The 22,847-nt window shown below is 37.9% G+C and overlaps 1 protein-coding gene across 3 annotated transcripts in view; it reads right to left on the minus strand.

Annotated features, from left to right (window-relative positions):
- The window catches only part of LOC138713282 (microtubule-associated protein futsch-like), a 1,205,925-nt gene that overhangs the window by 861,010 nt on the left and 322,068 nt on the right, over window positions 1-22,847 (minus strand). Inside the window, exon 1 of one of the 3 annotated variants that reach the window (XM_069845263.1) lies at window positions 13,434-13,603. The exons of the other annotated variants lie outside the window; for them this stretch is intronic. The gene's annotated coding sequence lies outside the window, so the exon portion shown is untranslated. Of the gene's footprint in view, window positions 1-13,433; window positions 13,604-22,847 lie in introns of those variants that run through there. 3 annotated transcript variants of the gene reach the window in all.

Genomic DNA, 22,847 nt, shown 5'->3' on the forward strand with positions numbered 1-22,847 from the left:
GGGAGAGGAAAGAGACAGTTCATTTCCCCCCTAAACGTTCATACATCATAGTATGGCCGCAATCCGCTATTGATCGCTCTGGTTAGACAGTAGCGAGTTAACTGTGCGCAAATTTGGAATTCACGAAATAATTTAATAAAGAGAAATATTTTTCATACTTTCATAAAGGATTCCACGCTCAGCATTCATGCCTTCCTAACCAAGTTAGTTACGTATCACAAAACAATCGCGCAGGGGTATAAAAACTGTGATGCCCGTTAGCGAGCTCTGTGAAATTACTGTAGTTTTGTAATTGTGCGTTATATACATAAATATAAATACATATATATTTCTTTCGGAGTTCAGAAGGAAATAAAAATGAATGTACAGAGGAAATAATGCTAGTAAATGAGAGATCAGGCCCGTTATAAACATTACATTGATATTCCAATGTCAAAAGGGAGCCGGAGGAGAGACTATCAGAAATATTCTATCGATTATCATTTGGATGTATTAATTAATCTGTATTTGCTTTCACTATTATCTAAATTTATGTTACTCATATATTAATTAAGGCAAAAAATTGTCAACGGTCAGTCAAACTTTGCCTTCTGTTCGTCAGTACAGGTTGACCCACTTAACTCTTTCACCTATGATAGCGTGTGAAATATTTCAGATATACACAAACCGACAATTGAAGGGTTCAGAACCATAGCGGGCCAAGCGCCATATATTACAGACGTAGAAAAAAAGGATTCAAATTAAGTTATTACCATAATTCAATGGAAACATATAGCAAGTAATATAAAGTATGCACATTAAAACTAAATGATATGTCAATCTTCATTAAACTATGGTATTCACTTACTTTAACCCTTACTTTCTCCGTTTTTAATAAATGGCGCTTGGCCCACTATGGCTCTGAACCCTTCAATTACAAGTAAATTACATCGAAGGGGACATCTGATACACGTAATGTGTTTTGTACATGAAATAATTTTCAAAATATTAGAGTCAACTTTCTTTTTTTTAAACGGGAACCAACTATGTTTTGCATTGCAAATGTTGCGTTAGTTCTGTCTAATAACAACTGATACTTTACTGACTGTTTGAATGTCATCGCAGCTGACACAACCATGTTAAATAACCGATATAATAAAGAGTTTCTAGATCTCTGAATTTCTTCACCTTAATTCAGCGTCCACTTGTACAGGGACATCATTTTATTTTTACTAACATTTTTAATATTAACCTGTCTATACCTTTAGAGAACCGGAAACACCGCTTGCTCCCCCCTCCAAGACTGGAGTTCGATGATACTGGCGTAAAACACAAATCACTCTACTAGGTATAGGAAGGAAGAAAAGTAGTCCATCCATTTACGTAAACTAGGAAATATCGCGATTTTGAGTTTGATAATTTTCATTAGGTTTTTCTTTCATCAAAGTACAGTACTGTATTAAGAATAAGTGTTTTTACTCACGAAGTGAGTTATCCATGCGAACGTATTCATTATGCAGTGTATATTATACTGTCTACAGTACATTAGCGTACAATATAGAGAAAGAAGTTAAATTGAAAAATAATCATAATATGAATATTTAAACACAATTTTGAAAATGGTGGCCGTTCATTTCGATACAGGCTTCAGTTCTTTTGTGCATATTATCGCACTATAGACTATTGCATCTAATTCCAATTGCCAGTTTCGTCCTTCGTACTAGTAACTCATGTTGAAATAATTCTGTACCTACTCTACGTACTGTAAATTCAATCTTCACTTCTGCCCAACCCGAAAATATAAAATTACTCAGACATGCTATCTACTGTCCGTCCAAGTGGTTATGCCGCAGGATTGTAGAAAGGGAGGAAATCACGTGACAGTTAATTACTTAACGAGGCCCTTTTATTTAAGTTAAATTAAACAGCTGTATAATATTACGTAAACTTCCAATTCCTAAGAGAAATTAATGTTTTCAGAAAAGAGCTAAGACAGCCCAGCTATTACAGAGGGGCGAGCAGAAGCAGGTGGGGGAAATCGGGATGCGACGTAGGCAAACGGACAGTACCTGTGCGAAAATATGATTCAATATTGAAAGCTCTTTCGTCACTGGAAAACGCGAACATATTTCTGGAACGTACTATACTCAGTAACTCAGTACTGCTTACTATCTGCGGTCTAGGTTCTGTGTGGAGTTGGAACTTCCTTAGTAAGGAGTGGGAGTGAAGTACATTCAAAAACTCAGGTACAATAAAAATTGAAGTAAAAATAAAATGATGTCCCTGTATTAATACCCTTTCCTGATGAATTGCCCTGTGACTCCGTAACACATGTGTCACTGTAAACAAATAAATAACAAACCTAAGCAGCTAAAAAAGCATGTGTAAAGGGGACGACAGCACATTAGGATATATCGAACTCGTTACATCTAAAGTCAGACCACGCGATTCGGATCTATAACCATAAAGGACTCAGTCCTTGATTCTAGAGCTCAACGCTGATGACCTTGTTTGCTTCGATTACCATAAAAGGCGTTATTTTCTTGGGTGTCAAAAGAAGTCCGGTAATAAAGAAGGACGCGATTACGAAGAATCTCAGAACTATAAGTAAACAGATCAAGTTCCAACGTGATTTTCTTTAACTACAAACAAGTCATCTATAATTTATCATAACAACGATTTCTAACCATGGGCAATTGTATTGTTTTCAGGTGAAGTCACGTAACAGAACAAAATGACTTAAAGAATAGGCTACAGTAATTGAAGTGTGGGATCCCAAAATATGTTCAGTCCATTTTTATGAAAGGACTGGGCTAGTTTTTTTATCCACCGGTCTACGGACTAAGCGAGTTTTGAAGTGACATGCACAATAACACAAATTTTTACCAAGTTTTGGCGTTGTTTTGGAAGAAAACAAGAGAGTTGTCTCATACATAATCACATAGGCTACATGTACAGGGACATCATTTTATTTTTACTAACATTTTTAATATTAACGTGGTATACCTTTGGATCAACCGGAAACACCGTTTGCTACCTCTTTCCACGACTGTAGTTCGACGATACTGGCGTAATATACAAACAAATCACTTTACTAGGTATAGGAGGGAAGAAAAGTAGTTCAACCATTTACGTAAACTAGGAAATATCACGCTTTTGAGTTTTATAATTTTCATTAGTTTTTTTGTTTAACCAAAATACAGTACAGTATTAACAATGATTGTTTTTACTCACGAACTGAGCTGTCCATGCGGACGTATTCATTATGCAGTATATATTATATTGTTTACAGCACATTAGCGTACACTATAGAGAATGAAGTTAAATTGAAAAATAATCATAATATGGATATTTAAACACATTTTTAAAAATGGTGGCCGTTCATTTCGATACAGGCTTCAGTTCTAATGTGTGTAATTCCAATTACCAGTTTCGTACTTCGTACTAGTAACTCATGTTGAAATAATTCTGTACCTACTCTGTAAAAGAGTACCTTACGTACTGTAAATTCAATCTTCATTTCTGCTCGATCCGAAAAGATAAAATTAGGCCTACTCAGGCATGCTATTTACTGTCGTCCGTCCAAGTGGTTATGTCGCAGGATCGTAGAAAAGGGGGAAATCACGTGACAGTTAATTACTTAACGAGGCCCTTATATTTAAGTTATTTTAAACAGTTGTATGGGTATAATATTGCGTAGACGTCCAATTCCTAACAGAAATTAATGTTCTCAGAAAAGAGCTAAGACAACCCAGCCACTAGCCTTTATAGAGAGGTGAATAGAAGCAGGTGAGGAAAACCGGAGTGCGACGTAGGCAAATGGACGACAGCACCTGTGCGAAAATGATGCAATATTGAAAGCTCTTTCGTCACTGGAAAACGAGAACATATTTTTGGAACATACTGTTTATATGACCGTAAGGCTGCTATGACAGTATATGCAGCCTTGTTTCTGTGTGGAGGATGATTGAACTTCATTAGTAGAAGGGGTGGGAGTGAAGTACATTCAAAAACTCAGGTACAATAAAATTGAAGTAAAAATAAAATGATGTCCCTGTATAAATAATGAAAATTGCCAAATTGACTGAGAGAGTTTTGGGGCCATACTCTTCAATTAATAAAGTGATTCTTTCAATGAAATATTGAGCCCTTCCAGATTTAATTGATAAGAATAGCCGCCACCCTATGTGCTGAAATTATACATTTCCGTGATGAGTGAAATATGTTAAGAAACTACTAATCAGCGATGTATGCAATGCAGGTGGAAAGTAACTGGCCACGCTACCTCATTATCTCCTGGCTTAGTTACATCATGAGTGGTGCCATTTTGGTGTCACTTTTGATCATAGGTAGGAAGTTCGTACCAAAACAGTAGATTTCAATTAGGTACGCGAGGAGTATAAATGTCAACCGCGCTTCGTCCTGCTGCCGCACGCTATAGACGATATCCGGTATGTTCACATAAAGAACGCATAGTGGCATTCTGTGGAGCTGTGTAGAGTCGTGAATAGTTTGAGGAATATTGTTAACTTATATTAATATTTTATGTTCTGAACAGAGTGAGCTCTTCTGTTATAATTGTAATATCTACGTAATGTTAATATTATGCGTGATTCCGAAAAAGTAAACGCATCTGATATCAAATAATTATGCAAACAAGAGTGTGTAACACGTTTATTTTTTTCTCGGATTATTCTTCGTTAAATGTTGACGTCTCGTCTTGCTATGCATTCAGTTGCGTTACAGTCCAACTTAACAACGAAATAACGATACGAACTTCCTAGCTGTCGTTAAAATAGAAATGAAAATTTTTCTTGAAAACAATTATGCCACATACGAGATACATTATTAGATTCATAAAGTAGTTGTTCACCTGATAATAGGAAGATATAATGCATCATATTTCAGATTTGCTCCAGTAACGTCTTGTGACGTAGAACGAATATTTTCAGAGTACAAACATTGTTTTTTTTTTCTGAACATAAAAGGAGTAGGCTATGTAGGCTATTTCTTTTCATAAAATGAAAATGTTCATTGTTATTTGTTATAATGAGGCTAGAATCAGAACTGTATACTTTGTATGCCATTTTTATAAGTATGGGTAAATTATTTTAGTTTGGGAGTTAGGAAGTTTATAATTACAAATTATTGTTTTCTTTTTATTATTCGTTTATTATTTTCTTGTTCTAAGGCTGTGGACGATTGGACCAATGTTTGGTTACCACCCGGCTGTACATGTTTGTCGTTCTAGTTCACTGACATTGAGAGGCGCTATTACTTTTATTCGATAGAGATATAGTCCAAGCTCACACAACTTCATAGTTTTGGTACCAACTTCCTAGCTCTGCTTATGACTGACTTTATGAGGTTCCAATCAGACTCCGGACTGTTAACTAAACATACATAAATATATTAACTTTCGTTATCTTTTTTATTCGTTATTTTCCAACGCTTTATCAAAAGCTAAGCTTATCTATCGTCTGAGTGAGATGAAGGTGATAATGCCAGCGAAATGAGTCCAGGATCCAGCGCCGAAAGTTATCCGGCATTTGTGCTTAATGATTTGAGGGAAAACCCCGGAAAAAAACCTCAACCAGGTAACTTGTCCCAATCAGGATTTGAACCCGGAACCGCTCGTTTCACGATCAGGCATGCTAATCGTTACTCCAAAGAGGCGAACTTCGTTATCTTGATTGTATCCGCCCACAAATTAAATATATAGGCGTACACATTATATTGGTACAGTTTTAATAGATATAGGCTATGTAATACGGTATTATCACAGTCTAGTATATACAGTCACGAAGCTCAATACGTAGTAAATATATGCATCCATAGATCGTTGCTAACCACTAGGATCGCTAATATCGCCTCATTACAGACAATGCGAAATAGTATCGGCACAGTCTATTGTTCCTATACTAAAAGCCAGGTTATGAACCGACTAAACAGGAAGCAGTTGGGAGGGCGAGAGGAAAGTGCGGATTAGTGGGGTAGCCTGTGCAGTGATGACACATTGAGTGTGGGGGGGGGGGTGGAGGGGAGAAGGAGAAAGGAGCTTTTCATTGGATCTCGCGTGAAAATGTCGTCTGCTAACGAAAATCTGGCAACGGAATCACGGAGACAGTGTAGCCAAACTTTTCCAATACCACGTGCATTACGAGTCGCATTTCTTACCAGCGTCATTAGCTCGTGCTTTCTTAAAAACAGTAATTTTAATTACTAATATTGTTGATAATGTTATCGAGAACTATATACAGTAGTTATTTTAAACATATCGGTGACAAACGCTGAACACGCTTTGAATCTCACGCCATTATGTGGCAACAGAGCTCAGAAAGAGAGCAACAGAACGTTGCTTCCGGTTTAGTCGGTTCATAATCTGGCTTTTAGTATAGCACCCTCACAACTCAATCTTCGTGAATGTATGTACTATACTGTGATATTATATTAATATTTCACTTTAAACGTTCGAGGCTCAAATGGATAAACGTAAGTTTCAAGATTTGACGTGACTTGTATAACAACGTCAGTAAGATACGTCACACTATTCTGACATCATAGGCTTAGCAACGAATCAGATTCTTGCTTTGATATGGTGTTTGCTAGAGGTACAGACTTTTTTTGCATGAAATATGCTCTCTAGCAAATCAATTCAGACGAAACACAGTCATTTCATTGTAAATACTATAGAGCTATAGGGCTATGATACATATTCAATGAAGAAAGAACAGAAAAATCCTTATTAATACAAAACACAAATGTTGTTAAATTTTGTACAAAACAGTGGCTTAACCTTCACATGTACTACGGTCGTCAAAAAATCTACAGCAGCAAAAATGAACTATAATACATGAGAGAACTATATACGGTAATCTAGTGTCATTCATTCGCTTTATAGTTTGAGAAAGAACGAAGGCCAACACAACGAAAACATGAATCACAACGCAACGTGGGGAAACATCGGCACGGCCGAGTAAATCCAGTCCAAGGCTAGGCCTGCACTGAATATAAATGCAGGCGGTGCGCAAACATTTTTGCGAATTCCACCACAAATCGGAATCTACCTGCCAAGTGACAACTTTAGCGAATTCTGCGTCACAAACGACACAGGTCCGTGTTGATGTGTTCAACAAATGACTCACGCACACCCAGAATAGCTGCAACGGAGAGGTAATCAACCTTGAGCCCTACCCCACCTGATGACGAAACATCCCTCACTTGCAGCATCCTCACCTTACATTCCTCTGCTTGTGCTGAAATCTCTTACAAACGATCTAATGGAATACACAAGCCATTCTAGGCAACATGATATAAATACCGGTATTACAAACTGAACATCATGATATACTATGTGATAAGAATTGCTTATGGTAGTGAAATAATGACAGTTAACACATTATTATTATTAATACAGAGTGATTTATATAGAACTGACACATTTCTTTCTTTAATTATTCCGTTGGAAATTCATTCAATGACCCAATTGTAGCACCAAATTAAGCAGAATGTTCTGGAGTTTCGATTCCTTGTCACTAGATGCGCAGATGTTCATGATTTATTCCTATTGTTGGCAGCACTGACCCAATTTTAGCACCAAATTAAGCAGAATGTTCTGGAGTTTCGATTCCTTGTCACTAGATGCGCAGATGTTTATGTTTTATTTCTCTTGTTGGCAGCACTAGATGCGCAGTTGTTTATGTTTTATTCCTATTGTTGGCAGCTGTTTTCGACATTTTGTGTCAACGTGAAAATGCAGTACACATTAAATCAACGACTCTTCCTTGTGAAGCAATACTGGATTACGAATTCAATTACAGCTACTCAAAGAGCATACCAGAGAGAATTTGGTGTTCGCAATCCTCCCAAAAGAAACACAATACTGGGACTGGTAAACAAATTGGAAACAAATGGATCTCTGGTGAGTGAAAAGGGCAAGCATCGTTCATCTAGGCTTCCTACGGTTGTTGTTGACGTAAGAGCAAGTTTCTTTGACGACCGAATAATTTCCAGGAACCTATGGCCACCGAGATCTCCGGATTTGACTTCTTTCTATGGGGTTACTTAAAATACAGGGTTTACGCCACACGTCCCCAGACATTGGACGATCTGAAGCACAACATCACACAGGAGATTCAAGCTATTGACAACAGAGTCCTCCAACGAGTGGCCAGTAACATGGAACGACGTGTTGAGTTGTGCCTTATGCAGGATGGAGGACATTTTCAACATTTGCTATAGAGGTAAATAATCTCCCAAAATTCCTCTACATTTTAGGTATAATAAGTTGTCGCTAGCACAATTCGTTTTGAAACAATTAATGAAAGAAATGTGTCAGTTCTATATAAATCACTCTGTACTATTATTACTACTGTCCAGCACATCATGCCTACGACTCACGTTACGGAATGCACGCTGGTTCGAGTCCTCATGGGGGAAGAAATTTTCTCATGAAATTTCGGCCAGCGTATGGGACCGGTGCCCACCCAGCATCGGGATGCACTTGGGGAGCTACGATAGGTAGCGAAATCCGGTTGCGAATGCCAGCTATAACGGTTGGGGGGATCATCGTGATAACCACACGATACCTCCATTCTGGTTGGATGATCGTCCACCTCTGCTTCGGCATGTGTGCGTGAGACCAGCAGCCGGCTGGTCGGTCTAGGCCCTTCAAGGGCTGTAGCGCCACGGATTATTATTACTATTAGCTTACAGAATGTTTCCAAGCTCAATTTTGATACACAGATTTTATTACAGGTATTTGGCGGTCACAAAAGAAAAAAAAAAGGTATAGCCTAGTCTAAAATATGCACTTTGTAACCGAGACTTGGGATTTTCTTCTTTTATGATAGGTTGCAAATACTAACTTACAGATTTTTATATTTCTAAAACGATTTAATTTTGAGAAATTATCATTATGTTTGTAAGTTCTCTCGGATAAATACATCTCCCTGAAATAATATCAAATTAACATGCATGCATAATTACTATCCATTCATTCATCCAAGCATTCGTAACCATAAATTTAATCATACATTTATTCGTATCTACCATCCACTTGTCCATCAATCCTATTCATAAGCATAAATCCATTCACCTGTTTCTCGTAACTAACCATTATTTCATGCATATATTCGTAACCATTCATTCATCTCCTCACCTAATCCATCTACACGTAACCATTTATCCAATCATCTTATTTGCTCCACTCAACTATCTATTCGTTACCACTTATCCATTCACCAATCTACTACAATTTATCCATCTACTCATCTAACCATCCACTCATCCATCGTAACTACCGGTACTTATCCATTTACCCATCTACTCGTATCTAACCATTCATTCATCCATCTACTCGTTACCACCCATTCATCTATTCACCTATCCACCCACTCACTCATCCATTCGTAACCACTTACACATTCACCCATCTACTCGTATCTATCCAGCCACTCATCCATCTACTCGTAAAGATCCACAGATCTACTCGCATCTATCCATCCACTCATTTTAGTAGGTTATTTTACGACGCTTTATCAACAACTTAGGTTGAATGAGATGAAGGTGATGATGCCGGTGAAATTTGTTCGGGGTCCGACCGAAAGTTACCCAGCATTTGCTCATATTGGGTTGAGGGAAAACCCCGGAAAAAACCTCAACCAGGTAACTTGCCCCAACCGGGAATCGAACCCGGGCCACCTGGGTTAGCGGCTAGACGTGCTAACCGTTACTCCACAGGTGTGAACTCCATCCACTTATCCAAGTATTAGTAATCATTTATTCATCTACTGGCATCTAACCGTCCACTCATCCATCTATTCCTAACCACTTATCCATTCATCAATCTACTCGTATCTATCCATCCACTCATTAATCTACCCGTTACCACAATCTATCTACTCATTTATCCATCCAGTCATCCATATATTAGTAACAATTTAACAATCTACTTGTACCTATCCATCTACTCGTAACCATTTAAACATTTATCCATCTATTCGCAGCTATCCATTCACTCATCATCTAATCATAATCATTCATTCGCATCAAACTACCAACCTTCTTAACTTACTATCTATCCATAAAGCCACCTCTAGTTATTTTAAGAATGATGAAAATGAAAATAAATTGGACTACTAGCTACTCACGAATTGCATACACAACACAGAGCCTAATGATTGAAAAATTATGAAAAACAAAATATTTTCATCTAGGCTATGTTTTATGCTATCGCGGAAGCAAGAATTGCAATCCACTGGAAATGCCAGCAGCTTATATAACTTTAAACTTGAAGGATATGGGAAAATACATACAGATTACAAAACAATTTTTTTTTTTCCGTGAGAATCAACTTTTACTGGCATTGCTAAAGATGCCTCGATCTTTCAAACTACTCTTCATATTTAACATGCTACTTCACGAACCATAATCTTTCATGCAAAATTCGCGTGCGTTAGAGTAAATGTCTACACGAATATAAAATTACTTGCTTTTACACTAGAGTATACAGATTTCGAAATTCCGATGCGATGTAAGAAACCGAGTAAAAATGCTTCAAATAACTTCGGCGGAGGCTCATATGATACTAGACGGTTGACAAGGATAAAACTTCCTGGTGTAAGTTTTTGTAAGTCAAAAGCCGCCGATGGTTTATGACTATGTAATAAGCAAGTTAGATACATCGAGATCACCATACAGCGAAACCACAGAAGTTTTTATTCTGAGCAGAAAATCTCGTGCTAAAAGGTTCTAAGGCGAATCAGTAAGATAAGAACACACATAGAGAACAATGAAATAAGTGATTACAAATTTTTCAGTTAGATACAGTGTCGACTTTCTGCATTGACGACCCGGGTTCAAAATTTCAGTGTACTGAACTGAAATTAATTGTGTATTGAGAAAAACTTTCTTAAAGTACTTCAATGACCATCGCTATTATTGTACAATTTTTCTCTTACCGACAATAATTTCTACAAGTTCAGAAAACAAAACTACTACACCTAATTACCTACCTATAAGACTAAGAGCATCGGGACATGTGGCGGACGATCTTTGTGAGAAATTAGTACAGTAGTAGCAATCCTAGAGATGGAACCGCAACCACATTCATCAGGTTCTAGCGTAACGATACTAACTTTTTAGGCACTTACCGATGATTAAGTTATATTTATTTCATAAAACTTAAATGATTTTTCGTGAGGAACATATTGGGATTTCAAAATGTGTGTTACAATATAATTTCTCAGACATTTCGAAACAACTAAGTTACTTATAAATTTCATCCTCCAAGTTCTAAATGGGTCGTGTATTTTTGTTTCATTTACGCTTGCTAGACCAAAAAATTCGACCCTTCAGGTCTACATTGTCAAGAGTGGTAAACTTCAATTTCAAATAAAGATTCAGTATTTCTCCAGAAAGGCTACACCAAAGAAGGCACAACTTTCTTTTCCTTCATTGGTTTCTCTAAAAAGTACATAGTAGGCCCAATAAACACATAATGTTAGTTTTCAGCCACAAATAATTTCAATATAAAAATCGTTTGAAACTTAACTATATATCTAAATGTACTGCTATAGCTACCCCTCACTTGTTACTAACTACCAATAATAATAATAATAATAATAATAATAATAATAATAATAATAATAATTTGTAAATTTAACCTTTGAAGAAGTGGAAAAATTCAAATAACTTGGAGCAACAGTAACAAATATAAATGACACTCGGGAGGAAATTAAACGCAGAATAAATATGGGAAATGCCTGTATTATTCGGTTGAGAAGCTTTTGTCATCCAGTATGCTCTCAAAAAAAGCTGAAAGTTAGAATATATAAAGAGTTATATTACCGGTTGTTCTGTATGGCTGTGAAACTTGGAATCTCACTCTGAGAGAGGAACAGAGGTTAAGGGTATTTGAGATAAGATGCTTAGGAAAATATCTAGGGCTAAGTGAGTTGAAGTTACAGGAGAATGGAGAAAGTTATACAACGCAGAACTTGTCGGATTGTATTATTCACCCTACATAGGCATAATTAGGAACATTAAATCCAGACGTTTGAGATGTACAGGGCATGTAGCAAGTATGGACGAATCCAGAAATGCATATAGTATTAGTTGGAAGGTCGGAGGGAAAAAGACCTTTGGAGAGGCCGAGACATAGATGGAAGGATAATATTAAAATGGATTTGAGGGAGGTGGGGTATGATTATAGAGACTGGATTAATCTTGCTCAGAATAGGGACCAATGGCGGGCTCATGTGAAGGCGGCAATGAACCTCCGGAATCCTTAAAAGCCATAAGTAAGTTAAATAGTAGTAGTAGTAGTAATAATAATAATAATAATAATAATAATAATAATAATAATAATAAAGCTAAAAGGTAAGGTATCCCCGTCACATCCCATGAAGTCACTTGGGGGGCATGGAGGTAGAGCCCCATGCTTTCCATGACCTCGGCACTAGAATGAGGTGATATGGTCGGCATCACGCTCTGACCGCCTTTTACCCCCAGGAAAGACCCGGTACTAAATTTTATAGGAGGCTGAGTGAACCTCGGGGCCGTTCTGAAAGTTTGGCAACGAGAAAAAATCCCGATACCACTTGGGATCGAACCCCGGACCTTCCAGTCCGTAGCCAGCTGCTCTACCAACTGAGCTACCCGGCAATAATAATAATAATAATAATAATAATAATAACCTAATAATAATAATAATAATAATAATAATAATAATAATTTATATCTTATCTCAAGTGCACTCAAATCATGCACAAGAAAAGATTTCTGCAATTCAAGAAATAAGAAACACGGTACTGATTCGTAAACAAAAGAAAAAAAAAACAGGTGTGCAATCGGAATGTGATTAAAGAATTGAAATAGTTAAACGTTACGATAGGTACCGAATACTGCAAAAATGTTCGAAAGATTAACATTCAAAGATAACAGTCCAAAGTTAAAAAAGGGAGCGTGTCGAATAACTGTTCCACAGGAAATATTATGTTCTATTACTGTCGTAAAGTAACAGTTTGAATTAAAGTTAGCCACAAAGTCACGACTGACTGACGCCAAGGTTTAAGAGTTGGAATTTCAGACAAATTCTGTAACATACACACACAGCTCAGTTTTATAATTCGTCTTAAATCAGGTCACCTTGTTATACTATACGCCATTCATGTCCAGATCTCTTTGAAGAAAGAAAGAGAACGAAAACATTTACAACGTGTTTTATTACACGACAGAAAAAAAATAACGATCTGTATGGTCCATCAATTTTTATAAACACCCGGTAGTCTACTTTAAACAAATCCAACATCCAGCACGCTTGAATCGGCAAGAATCCAAATTTGCGTGTTCTACATCCATGACAAAATAAAGACTCGCTCGAGTGGAACGTCCGGTCACCGCAAAATACACCACAATCCCACCGCATAGCCCATAATGGGGATTCTATTTACCCCAAGATGCTTTAAACATACATCCCACGATGTTATCCGTATCTGTGCAGACGCCACAAACACAATTTGTATTGTAACTTTCCAACACAACACAGCACGTAACCCAACTGGAATGAAGAACTCTTCATGACTATCCTCTTCGGTGACCTCTTGGCGAACGACTGACCGATAAAGAAGTTTACGATAGTGCAGAGCTTATCGCATACAACCGCACACGCATTACGACACCGCATGTGATAATATCCGGTTACTGTCACCAATTCCACGCTTACAATGAATGCCTGCGGAAATTAATATGACAAGAAAGGAAGCTTGGTCTACATGTCGTAAAGAAACAATGCTTTACTTATGTTACCCCTCCAGCGTCGTCTTCGGTGGGTTGGTGTACAACAATCAGTTAATCAATAAACAAACATCTACATATACAGGATGAGTAAAAAGTATGGAACAATGCTTGTAATTTTCTTAATTATAATTTTATGAAGAAACTATTTACACAAGGCGCATCCAGAAAGTAAGTTTCCCTATTTTTTTAAGAACACACACTTTCAGGAAAATATTTATTGGCAACAGATACAGCAATGTTTCAGCTATTTTTCAACATAGCCACCATCAGAATTGAGACACTTGTCGTATCGGGGATCAACTTTTGTATCCCTCTGTCGTAGAACTCTGCCGCCTGTGAATGGAACCAGCGTGTGACAGACGTCTTCAGCTCTTCGTCGTTGCCAAAACGCTCACCAGAGGATAGGAATTTCTTGAGGTGCAAGAAAACGTAAAAATCGCTGGGAGCAAGATCAGGACTGTAGGGTGGGTGATCAAACAACTCCCAGCCAAATTCCGTCAAAACAGCTGCTGTGCGCCGAGCCGTATGTGGACGAGCATTGTCATGGAGGAGCACAACACCTGCAGTAAGCATTCTACGCCTCTTGTTTTGAGTGGCACGTCGCAATTTTCGCAGTGTTTCACAGTAACGGTCAGCGTTCACTGTTTCACCTCTTCGAAAGAAGTCAATGAGCAGAATGCCCTTCCTGTCCCAGAACACCGTGCACATCACTTTCCGTAACGACAGCGTCTGTTTGAATTTCGTCCTGACCGGAGATCCACTATCCCCCCAATGTATTGACTGCTGCTTGAAGTGCGAAATCCAAGTCTCATCGCCCGTGACGATCCTGTCGAGGAACTCGTCGCCGTCATCGTGATACCGTTGCAGAAATGTCAGTGCTGCTCCTAAACGTTGCATTTTGTGTTCGGCTGTCAGGTTTTTCGGCACCCACCTGGCACACACTTTTTTGAACAGCGGGTGCTTAGTGACAATCTCATGCAACAAGGATCGCGATATCTGCGGAAAATGGCTGTTCAGCTCCGTAATCGTGAAGCGACGATTCTCCATGATGCACTGCAGCACCAGCTCAACACGATCATCATTGATGAGGGACGGTCGCCCACTGCGCTCTTCATCATGGACACTTTGACGACCTTCGGAAAAATGCCTACACCAGCGACGCACCATCTGCTTACTCATGATGTTCGGCCCATAGACCTGACAGAGCTGCCGATGAATTTCAATTGGCGCAATGCTTTGTGCATTAAAGAACTTTATCACCGACCGAACCTTACAGGCGGCGGGAGAAGGAATAAGAGCTTCCATTTCGGACCACTGCTGCCACGCTACTGGCACCAGGCGGGATATGTCCGGCTGGCATATGATTGATACGTCATGGATCTGTTACGCAAGCGCAATTGACACGCCTAATTACGTTTACTTTCAAGGGGAAAAAATCGGGAAACTTACTTTCTATGCGCCTCGTACATACATTTCCATTAAAAGAGGTAATTTTTACAAAAGGATAGTTTATGAATGGCGAAAAAAAAAAAACATGATTTTGTACGTACTGAGACTTGGAGAATCCAAAAAAGTACATGGTGCCATTACAAAAAAAAAAACAGACTCATTGGCACACTCTTTATAAATGAAAAGCATAGTACCTGAAAATATGTTCAAAATATTCCTTCTTTGATAACCTACAACTTTTGTATAGAGCAATTCCACGTGTAACTGACTGACATTTACAGTACACTTTGACAGCAAAATGTCTGCCTAAATTGTATAATGGGATGAAAATTGGACTGTGTCACCGCAGGATTTTATAGAAGGAAGTGTACACTTAAGATACATATAAAAATAAACGTCTTTAATAGGAAAAGTATACTATTTATTTACGTCCAAAGTGTGTGTAACAGACTGACATAAATGTCAACTCTCTCTTCGGGTGAACATGGTTCTCCACAGATATCTCTGAATTGTCATTGCTGATACAATTTTGCAAAATATAGTTCGGAAAGGAAATTGTAATCTTCAGTTTAAGTTGAAAACGACCTCCAAACCACGATTAGTAATGGAGTTATGGCCGAAAAAGTGATGTGTAACAGACTGACCTCATTCTGTAACTGACTGACATCTCTGAATTATAAAATGAAGTTGCACTTACAGAACCGTAAATAGTACAAAATAAGTAGTAAATTAACATAACGATTAATTTAAATGAATAATATGTTTTCTTTCTTTCTTTATTTCTTCCCCTGAGTTTAACCTCTCCCTTGTAGGTTCATTTACACGACCCACGCCAACCGGGCCTTACAGGGCCGCGACCTGCCGGGAGAGGAATTGAACTGTGGATCACATACATACTTTTTTGACCACACAAGGACATGGAGGGCCTCCCATGGACGAGGGATCAGCTCCGATACAACACAAACATTGAAGACATTACACAGCATTCACTCACACATATGAAAGGGTTAAGGGAAGGATCGCCGTCCATGGCCGGACTTTCAAGAGGTACAATCCCGGCATTTGCCTGGAAATAACTGAGGAGACCATGAAAAACCTCAGTTAGGATTGCCGGCCCCTGGGATCGGACCCCGGATCTCCCGAATGCAAGGCCAGCCCTCTACCACTCCGCTAGCCCGCTCGGTTAATATGTTTTCCAGAATACAAAAATTAGTTTGCTTAACCATGCATCTTAAATGACACATATTAATGCACGTACAAGTATTACAAAGGCCTACTTAATAGCATATATAGTTCTTTCTCTGTGATTAAATACTGTATATACAAGCCATATGCATTGGTATTTAATTTTAGCACTATAAGAGTGTCACAGCAACCTTGACAGCGCTTATCACTCTATATGGCATCAACTCCTCAGCGTAAGACAGTATGTTACGTTATTCAAGCGCGTTCCTAATCATCTGGCACTGACCTCCTTATCGATTACGATAAGGTGACGCAGATGACAGTTTATATTTTCCATGCCTATGGCTGTTATATATTATGTTCATAATAATAGATTAGAATGTTGAGTTCTACTTTTAGATTGAATTTGAACCATTGGAATTAAACACGTAGAAGCACTCCACGGCACTCGTTGACTCACTCATTTAGTCTAACAAGTATGTACTGCAGGAACACTGTCAATATGTCACTTGGTATCTGAACAAACTTTAGTTTCTTTTCACACACGGAATCTGTGGACCTTTCGCACTGATTGTTCACAAGACAGTTGTACATATTCTACAACATAGGGATCTAATACTTTCACGTAATGAACTCCATGAGATGCCGGAACAGGTGCAAGATGTTCAAATCGCTTTTCGAGATACTTTTTTCCTTCGTCTATCTCAATCTGTCCTACCTCCTTAACAATAATTTGGATGTTTTTATTGCTCACAATGTTACAAAATTCTGTAGCGCTTTGTATCTTCTTCCCCGATTTCGCAGGCATCCATGCCATCCTTTTTACTTGGCCTCCAATCACATCCACGGCCCCTTTGCCATGATGTGACTGAAAGAAGTTCCATTCTATGTTAAATTCAAATATGCGAGCAAGCAATGTCACATTGCTCAATGTTTACTTCTGTTTAAAATGACTCGCTGCTTTATCTGAAAATATTTTTACCACCTCAATGTTCGGAAGAATCGCCAAAATTTCCGAAAAGATTTTTCATAGACAAACATTCACTGCATAGCCTATTTGTCATGTGCTACATAATCTGACACTAATGCAGACGATTTCTTCTGAACTTCCCTGTCACCTTCCTGTTTAAACCAGGCAACAGCAGTAAATATTGAGACCTGCTTATTGCTCCAATGAGCTGCCTGAATCTCATTTTGCTTTTTTCAGGTATAATTACTGCACACTTATCACCAGTTCACGTATAACTTCACCAAGGCCTTCCAAGTAACTAAGCACGCTGTGAGAATGAACAGCATAACAGCTGAGAGAGCGACATGTCAGTCACTCACAATGCCGCTGCGGAAAACGAAATCACTTTAGAAGAAAATGTTCTAATACTTTTTTATTGGTCATGTAGTAATAACGCAGAATACCAAAGGAAATTTTAATCTGTCAATTATTGTGCTGTGTGGAAGAGTTTTTGTATGTTTCTTGTGACGGACTGACTGTAACTTACAGTACAAATAATTATAATGATTTTAAGTTATTTAGGATCTTAGGATACTTCAACTAATTACATATTTACTTCAAGGAAAGACCAAAATATAGTATACAAAAAAGACGGCTCGAAATAAAACAAATTTACGTGTCCAAATTGTGACACGAAACATAAGTATCTATACGTGTTTTTTTAAGCGTTTGGAGTATGACAAGATCTGCAGCAAGTTATAGACTAAAAGAAAGAGTATTTTAAACATTATCTTACGAAATAAGGCGATTTAAAGTATAAAGAGACATATTTCTTCAACAAAAATACTCCTACATCAATTTCAAGAAATTCACCTCAGTATGACATTTTCGTGGAATTGCTCTATTAAACAGTTTCTTCATAAAATTACAAATTGTTCCATACTTTTTACTTACCTTGTATATGTTAAGTATACATACATACATACATACATACATACATATTTAGGCAGGTCTTTCATTGTAAACCCAGCATTCTACAATCTTTCCTTTTTTTCCTCTTTGTCGTCACATATGATCTATATCTTAATGTCGTCTATAAACTGGTATTTTCATCTGTCCCGAACTCTTCTCCCGTTCACCATTCCTTTCAGTGCATCCTTCAGTAGGCAGTCTCTTCTCAGTCAGTGACCAAGCAATTCCTTCTTGTGATGAAGGCTGGATAGAACAGAGAAAAATCCTCTCCGGCACCGGGACTCGAACTCGGGTTTTCAGCTCTACGGGCTGACGCTTTATCCACTAAGCCACACCGGATTCCAGTTCCGATGCCAGATCGAATTCCCTCAGTTTAATTTCTACCCCTCAGTTTTCCCTTTGGTGGCCTATCCTCATGTACTGAGTCACAGAATATAATATGATAGTGGGACAATGTCCAACGCACTATGTACAGAGGTGCACTCATTACGAGTGACTAAGTGGCCGGGATCCGACGGGATGAGCGTCGTCTTGAATCACTGAGTAATTACTTCCGCATATTGTATTATTACGATGTATCGAAGTACATATGATATTTCCGTGCAGAAATTCTGCGTTATCATATGGTGAAGGATGGCTAGGACAGAGAAAAATTATCTCCGGCACTGAAAACTGAAAACCCGGCTACGAGTCCCGGTGCCGGAGAGAATGTTTCTCTGTTCTAGCCATCCATCCATCATATGATAACGCAGATGTATTTCGGTACATCATAATAATTCTTTCTTCGTTGGGTCACTGACTGACAAGGAACTGCCTACATGAAGCATTAAATATCTGAAGAAGAAAATGCTCCCGAATGGGAATTCAGATTGCAAATAATAATATGATTTATACTCTTCATTTCACTGACTACCAAGTTGTTATTGCCCAAGATTAAGAATATTATTGGACAATTATTGGAAGAATATAAAAAAATGAGGATTAAACATTAACACGAAGAAATGAAAATATTTAGTTATAGTATCGGAGATGTAGAACAAGATTTAATAACAGAAGGAGATACCATTAATAATTACAATGACGTTGAATACCTAGGAGTTAAAATAAATAACAAAGAAGACTATAGCATTGTCAGAAGCATAATAACTTATGGTGTAGATATGACCACTGAAGAAAGCAACCGAAGCAAAATTGTTGATAACTGCAATGAACTTTTGATATCGAGTAGCCCAAATATCAAGAAAAGACCAAATCAGAAGCAGCAAAATTAGAGAAATTTGGGAGTGTAAACTACAATTTTGGAAGATATAACAACAAAACAGTTGAAATGGTATGGACATGTGCGAATGTTGTCGGATAACAGAATACCAAAAACTGTACTGGAATGGATACCCCCATGGAGACCCAAGAGAGGAAGGCCTACAACAACCGTGATGACGAGATTCAGTTTGGATGAAGAACGATGGAACAACAGGGAAGAATGGAAGAGAGCTACAGGAAGATGTGTCGCACATTAAAAAAACCGAGTCTCTATATATAATCCAATCCATCTACAGTTCAGTTTAACATGCAACTCACTTGTTCTCGTCAATCTTAGACAACCTCACTCACACCATTCACTCTGCTAACTCGTGCCTTACCCATAACATAATAAATAACAAGGTGCATGCCTGTTAGTTATGCAGTGTTGTCACATTGGCTCTGAATTAGCCCAGTCGCTGGGCTGAGGCAAGTACGATTTTTTTTAACAGGGAAGTTAGTATTTATCTCTTGCGGCAAGATAAGCTGACCTCTCTACTCGGGCTGAGGTCGTCTATGTTTGGCAACGCTGTTATAAAGCAATTCAGTTATCAGACGCGGCCAACTGCATAACATAAACATCGAGAGCATGTTGATGTGACTTCTTTGACTTCTTTCCTCTGAGCTAGGGTCGTCTAAGTTTGGGAGTACAGTACCGGTACTTAACAATCGACCTATCTATCTATAGGTTACATCTAGCAACCTTTTTAGTAGGCTTACTCTATGAAACATATGAGTTTCCTTTCCCACGTTTAACACAAGAGATACGAGTTGACGAGATGGCTTGCAACATGTCACAGGAAGCTCTGAAGGGTGTGATTCTGCTGTACTGCAATAAGATACTTGCAAATCTTTGGTTGGTTGTTTTGTTCATCCGACATGCGATACGCTTCTAAAATGAAGATAAGATCTGATTGCTGACCTCGACCTCTCCCTTCATTGATTCAAGAGCTATATATGTATTATAAGCAATTGAAATTGGCTTGGCGAGTAATAAACACACGAGCAAAATAACAAACATGCGATAAGCGGTGCAAACTTGAGTATGAAAGGATTGCTGACAACCTTTTGAGTGCGAGTATTTTGGAGTGAAAAGAGAGGTCGAGGTCAGTAATCGGGTCTTATCTTCATCTTAGAAGCGTGTCGCTTATTGGAAGATTTGTAATAATCAAAACAAACAACCGAAGATTTGAGAGTGTTTGTTTGCGGTACAGCACACATTAACTCTTTGACTTGCCATTTCAGTGAGATATCATCCATGCACAATGCATTTTTTAATTCAGTAACCTACTTTTATTGTGTGACGAAGTTAATACAACACTACGTGACAGTGAATAAGCAGAAAGTAAATATTACATAATATTAACTCATTTTTCTAATACCTTCTCAGTATTAATTTCTAAATTAGTATACAAAAACTATACTTTAAATGCGTAATAATACCATATCTTTGCTCACTAACCACCATCTCCAATTATCAGATCACTATTAATCGCATTATTGACACTGATGAACACATCCGTTCGTAAGTGTAGTTCAAATTACGTATTACTGGCAGATTTTCAAGATGAACCTCCAATCAATCAATGTCATTTATTACAAAAATACATATTAGGTTCATTAAAACTATTATACACATTAAATTAACGTTCAGTCTTTAATTGGAACTTATTTCTGAGGAATACGGGAGGAAAATTATGGGAAAACTTTAGTATACGGTTACCTCTCTGGGAACAATTATCTTAAAATACTAAAAAGAGTAGACTTGTCTGTGTTTGTCGAATGCGTATCATCATGCTTACGAAAATACACTTTTCAGTGCCAATATTTTATATTGTATGCACAAGGTTGGTTGGAATTTTGGGGGAAGCAGGGAACGAAAGTAACCGTGTTTTGAAGTTTATATGAAATTACTGTTAATAAGACTAAAGTAGTGGGATTCGCAGAAAGTCATCTTCGTGTAGTAAAATCTGCATTTACAATAAACCTGCTGAACAAGTTTCATGTTTTAAATATGTGTATGTGTGTACGTATTTATTAGCACTGCAATTATTGGTGACAGTGATATACAATAACAGTACAATATGAATTTGAAAAGGATATATCACCAAGTGAATAGTTTTAATTATGCAATGAATGCTATTAATAACATGTTCAATCTCGCGCTTGTTCAAAAACATACTACAATTAAAGTCTATTTAAAGGCTGGCGAGATCAATTCTCATATATGGTAATGAAGTTGGGGTCGTACATAAATGTGGCGAAGCGGATGAGTCAAAGCGTGCCTAAGAGTACGGCGTGAAGTCAAAGCCAAAAATATGACGAACTCCGAATCACTCTCAATGAAATCCAATTTTCAAGAAGAACTTCAGCTATACTAAATAGACAAGAAGGAAAGTAGGCCTACTGACTTTTAGAGAACTAAAAATCGATCTAATTTTATAAAACGTTCAAAATTAGCCTATAGCATCATGTTCTTATAATGACTTCTGAAAGAATACCTTGTCAAATTCTAACAGGTAAATTACCACACAAGAGGAAAAAGATCTTTGGGCCGTCCGTTAAAATGCTGGAATGAGGCCATAAGAGACCATTAGACTTAATACATTAAAGGAAGAAGAAAGTATTTCAAAGGCAACCTCTTCACCTTCCTGCGGTAGCTGAATGGTCAGATCTTCAGCCTGTCACGAGTCCCGATCAAGTCTGGGATTTTTAATTGAAAAATCCATAGTGACACTTATGGCGGACAAGATCGCAGTTGGAGTTTTTCTCGAGGTTCTCCATATTAGTCATATACATCATTCCGTCAACACTTCTCCATTTCGTCATCATTCCATAGCATTCCTTGGGCGCCAGAGAGAGGCTGGCCTAGGGACGAGTGGGATGGCCTGTTCCAAACCTGCGTACGCGCCGAACCTTAGCGTAGTCAGCCGCTGTGGGTTTGGGAATGCGCCTAGCTTGAGGGTTAACGTTTTTTACTGACGACTGTTCGATTCAGGTAAAAAGCTAAAAACGAAAAGCCAGACTTCTTATACGTCTACAGTAGGCTACGTCTGTTGGTGATATTCTTTAATTTATTTCCTATTCATTTTTAACTGTTCTGAAAATTAATTTATAATAGGCCTACATAATTTACCAAACAAAAGTTTAAAGGAATGTATATTTTTTTCTTAAACTTTCCTATCGTCCAAAGGTTTAGCATTCCTTATCGTTG

This window comes from Periplaneta americana, chromosome 14 (genome assembly GCF_040183065.1).
Source record: "Periplaneta americana isolate PAMFEO1 chromosome 14, P.americana_PAMFEO1_priV1, whole genome shotgun sequence".
In the NCBI taxonomy this organism is placed as follows: domain Eukaryota; kingdom Metazoa; phylum Arthropoda; class Insecta; order Blattodea; family Blattidae; genus Periplaneta; species Periplaneta americana.